The sequence below is a fragment of the Spinacia oleracea genome, chromosome 6 (genome assembly GCF_020520425.1).
Source record: "Spinacia oleracea cultivar Varoflay chromosome 6, BTI_SOV_V1, whole genome shotgun sequence".
NCBI classification, from domain to species: Eukaryota; Viridiplantae; Streptophyta; class Magnoliopsida; order Caryophyllales; family Amaranthaceae; genus Spinacia; species Spinacia oleracea.
The window spans coordinates 109,743,517-109,748,388 of record NC_079492.1 but is presented as its reverse complement, the minus strand read 5'-3'; the positions used below and the strand labels follow the sequence as shown (position 1 = coordinate 109,748,388).

At 37.2% G+C, this 4,872-nt stretch overlaps 1 long non-coding RNA gene across 1 annotated transcript; it reads left to right on the top strand.

Annotated features, from left to right (window-relative positions):
- The first annotated feature begins 2,008 nt into the window (after positions 1 to 2,008).
- Positions 2,009 to 3,578, top strand: LOC110804097 (uncharacterized). Its single transcript, XR_002537640.2, has 3 exons — positions 2,009 to 2,454; positions 2,556 to 2,639; positions 3,284 to 3,578. It is a non-coding gene; the product is annotated as an uncharacterized lncRNA (long non-coding RNA).
- The last annotated feature ends 1,294 nt before the right edge of the window (positions 3,579 to 4,872 follow it).

Below are 4,872 nucleotides of genomic sequence, written 5' to 3'. Positions count from 1 at the left end.
GGATTTGCCTGGGTTCGTTCGTCCTGAGCTCTGAGTCCAATTTCTTTAAAAAGTAGTAAATAATTGAATTAGTACTAAAATCGATAAATAATTATAAAATCAATATTTTATAAATCATAAATTTTATAAGTAATGGATTTATAAATAACGAATTTTAATAAAAATGTAATTTTGAAATTTAACGAAATATTATTATTGTTACTCGGATTTTTAATCAAAATACATACAAGTTTTTAAATCAATTTTTTATGAAAGTATTTGTTTAAATTTCATTTTGGATATATAACACTAGAATCCTATTCTCATAAAATCGATAATAAAACCTGAAAATAATAAACAATTTTATTAGTAAATATACATTTTACAAAAATTATTAAATCCTAAGAATTGATAAATTAGATTCTGAAAATTATAAATCAGGCTTTACTCACCCAAAAAGCCCAAATTATAAAATGGCCCAATCTGAATTTAGGTTTGAGGGAGGATAAAATCAAGTTTCAAATGAAACTGATTTCTTTCTTTTTCTTTCAAATGAAGGCACGAACAGGGGAGGGGAGAGGAGACGCACGAGGAGGAGGAAATGGAGGAGGGAGGAGGGAAAGGTGGCGGCTGGGCTTAGGTGGCTCGACGCCGGAGGGCGATGAGGGTGGTGGGGTTTTGGTGGTGGCAGAACAAAGGGAGAGAGGGAGAAAGGGGCGCGAAGTGGCCGAAAAACAGGGGAGGTTGGGGTGGTTCTGGGCGGTTTTGGGCGGCGGATCGCCGGATTTTTAGGAGCGGAGGTTGGTTGGAGAGATGATGAGGGTGGCTGGAGGTAGTGGTGATTGTCGGCGATGGTGCTGCGAAGAGAAAAGGGAGAGGGGACAGGGGAGTGTCGAAGGAGAAGAGCAGGGACGAGGGGTGGAGTGTGCGGTGGTGCTGGGGCGACGGTGGTCAGGGTGGTTGAGGTGGTTGTGAGAATGGTGGTGCACGGTGGTGGCTGCGGTGGTGGCAGACGGTGGTTGATGGTGGTTGGTTGGATTGAATCACCAAAAATAAGGAGTGAGATTGAAATTGAAATTGTGGTTTGTTTGTTGTTGAAATTCCACCTTAATTTTCTGAATTTGTATATGGGAAGTGTGATGAACAAGGGAGTGTACTTGGGGTCCAAGCATCTGCATTTGGACTGAATTGAGGGAAGGAAGGAAGTTTTTGTCTTCCTGGTTTGTGCGTGGGGAGCAAGGAAATAAAGCAGACATTTTTTTTTAAAAAAAAAATATAATTCACAATTTTGGCAAAATTTCAAAAATTGCTAAAAATAGAAATGTTTAAGTAAAAATAATTCTTATAAAAAAAATTATCGTTAACGAAAATAAATAAAAAATTCGTTTATAAATTTATCGTTTAAAATAAATCGTAAAAACGATTAAAATAACGAAATTTGATTATTCATAATTTAATTAAAACGAAATCAAGTCAATAAATATTTTTAATTTTAATAAATCGAATTTAAAATTTCGGGGTATTACATGTGTAACACCCCGTATTTTTAAGCCTGTTTTATTATTCGGTAATTACGATTATTAACGTAATTACGTCCTAAATTTTTCCGAGCTGTTTTAATTATCTTATTATGTCTACCTTTGTGACATAATACGAATTATTTAATCCCAAATTCTCATCTAATTTGTTTTTCCCTCCACCTAAAGACTAAAGCAAGACTATCATTTTGTTTGTTTTCCTAGTCAAGCTAAAGTCAAATTCTTATTCATCATCCATTCTTTATACGTGTATTTGGAGTTCGTAAAACAAACTAATTTGTTGACTTTCCTTCTTCCTAAAAGTATGTCAAAATTCATGTCATTTTTCCACCTTTCTCTTTTATACGTGTAGGCAAGGGATATTCACAGCCATTCTAGCCTTCCAAATGTTGATATTTTTCTGTTTCTTTGACTTACAAGCTCCCTCATGCATTACCCAATTCTTACACGTAGTAGTTTTGCCACAAATTTTACCCCCTTCTCTATCATAAACCATTGTATTGCAAAACAATGGGAGTTTTATATGAGATCATTGCTTACGTTTATCAATCCCTTTAAGCTCTATAAATTGCTGTTCAGCTATCATATATTTCCCAAGTTGAATTACACCATTAATTACATATTTTACCCAGAAAATCATAAGCTTTTCTTCATTTTGCCTCTCCTCCTTCACGACCACCGCGGCACCGCCGCTACCGCCACCACCTGCTTCCGGCGAATCTTCCCGTCGCCTCCCAGAACCCAGCCCCGGCGTCATCCATTCCGTCGCCGGAATCCAACTTAGCTCTGCATCATCGTGTGGTTGTTGCGCGTATGCCCCTGCTTGGCTGCTTCTCTACTTATTTTCCTCCCTCTTTTTGGTTACTGTAAAATATGGGATGTGGGCCTTTATTTCATAGTGGAGTAACTATTATTATGATGGGCTTTTAAAAGGAAAGTAAGTATCTTTATTTTGATTTTAAGATTGAATATTATTTTAGGTGAATAATTTTAGTAATTTTTGTGATTATGTTTTTGGGTTCTTATGATTAATTATAGAGCATCAACGAGCTAATATGATTTATGAGGGAATTTGCACCGTGATGATATTTAAGGATTAAGCCGATTGGTTAATCGAAAGAGGTAATTATTATGTCTAGCATTTTATCTTATATGCCCGTATATGTTATTATGTAATTTTTATGTCCAGCACTTATGCATATGCCCGTATAATATTTTAAGTGTTTATATAAATGCCCGTATGTGAAATGTGGGATTATATGATTATTATGTGATTTATATGCTAGATGATATGATGGATAATTTATGACTATGATGTTATGTTAAAGTATTTTATTATTTTATGATGTTAAAGACGTTGTTCGGAAATAATAATGATATTTATAAAGTTATTTTAAAGAAAGACGATGTTGCTTTTGTCGGCATGGAAAAGTGAGCTGAACTAGTAAATGGGCAAGTTACAGGTAGAGGCAAGTTAAAGTTAAAGTTTGGGAAACAGTTCCCCCCCTGAAATGATGTAAGAAAAGTCCCGCCAAAACCTGTACTTGCCAATGAACTGTAAAGGAAATGATTCCTTGTCGACACAGTTTTCAAGATAACGAGATTAAGTTAGTTATTTCCGAACAATAAATGCTAATGATTGATATGTGCCAAATGAGTTTCAAAACAAAACCGTTTTGACGGGCTGGAGTAATATTACTGAGTTTTCCACTCATTTTTGTATTTTTCTGTGTTTTCCTGTTTTTCTATTTTATGATGATGTACAGGTTCGGTTAAGGAGCTAGAGTTGCTCAAGAGAAAAGTTATTACTGTAGTTGGTAGTTTATTATGGAGATATCAAGATGAGAAATATTTATTATGGAAATCTTGTTATTGAGGTTGTTATAAGAATATTGATTTATAATTATTTTTGGGAAAGTTGTATTATTTCTGAAATGTTATTAAGGATTATTTTATTTGTGGGCCCATACCCACAGGTCCCAGAATTAATTAAGCTTAATTTCGCTGCTAATGATGAGTTATGTAAGGTTTATTACCGATAATTAAGGTACCGAAAAGTCGGGATGTTACAGTATAATACTCCGGAAACGATGATATTGCCGGAAACGGAAATATGGATCGTATCGGAAATATAAATATTATCCAAGTCGTAGATGTTGCCGGAAACGGAAACGTGGTACGTATCAGAAAATATTATCGGAAATGGAAATATTGCCGGAATCGGAAATATTGCCGGAAACGGAAATATTGTCAGAATCAGAAATTTTATCGGAATCGGAAAATAATTCCGGAAACGGAAATATTAAATATTTGTTCGAAACGGAAATTAATTCCGGAATTGAAAATATTAAATATTGTTCGTATCGGAAATGAATTCCGGAATCGGGAAATTAATCGGAAGCGCATCGTACGAATTAGCATCGGACGAGCTTGCTAGACGAAGGCCCAGCACGAAGCCAGGCCCGCGTCCAGCAAGCCAGCGTGCCACACGAACAGCCAAGGCCACGCCAGGCCCAGCGCAAGGCCAGGCCCAGCAGGCCGTGGCTGCGCGCGCAGCTGCGAGCAGTGGGCTGCGAGCAATGCTGCTGCGCTCGCGTGGGCTTGTAGCTCACGTGGGCCGAGCGGCCGTGTGGGCTGTGCGCGGGCATGGCCTGCACGCTTGCGGGTCATGCTCGTGTAGAGTTTGTGTTCACATACGAAACCTAAAGTGTATAGGATTTGTTTAAGGATTAAATTCCTAATCCTAAAAGATAAATTAATTAAATAAGAGTTCTACTAGGATTCTAATTTAATTAATTCGTATCCTAGTAGGATTCGTTTACTTATTCCATGGCCTATAAATATGAGTTAAGGGCAGCACGCCAAGGCAGTAGCCAAGGCAGCGACAAGCGCAGCACAACGTGCACGCGGGCAGCGTTGGCTGGCCTGTCCAGCAAGCGTTGCCCAGCAGCGCGCCAAGGCGTTGGGCGAGTGGGCTGCGCGCAAGCGTGGCTCGCTGGGCCTGACGCATTGGTGCGTTGTTGCTTGGGCTTTGCGGTACGATCAATCGAGTGACAAGGGGTTTGTTGCTTGTTGGACTTGACGAGGTATGGGCGCAAGCCCATGGCCTTGTCTTGACCCGATTGGTTCGTTTTAATTTTAATTTGAATTTTTCAGTTCGGAAATAATTTTAATTAACGTTAAAATTAATGATTTAAATTGTTTTCTCGGGATTTAATTTTGATTATTATAATTATTATAAATTTTAATTTATACTAATTATTTTACTAAAATTAAACCTTGAATTAATTTAAATTCGTTTAATTCAACTGAAATAAATTAAATTAATGGATTCGATTATAATCTTATATGAGCT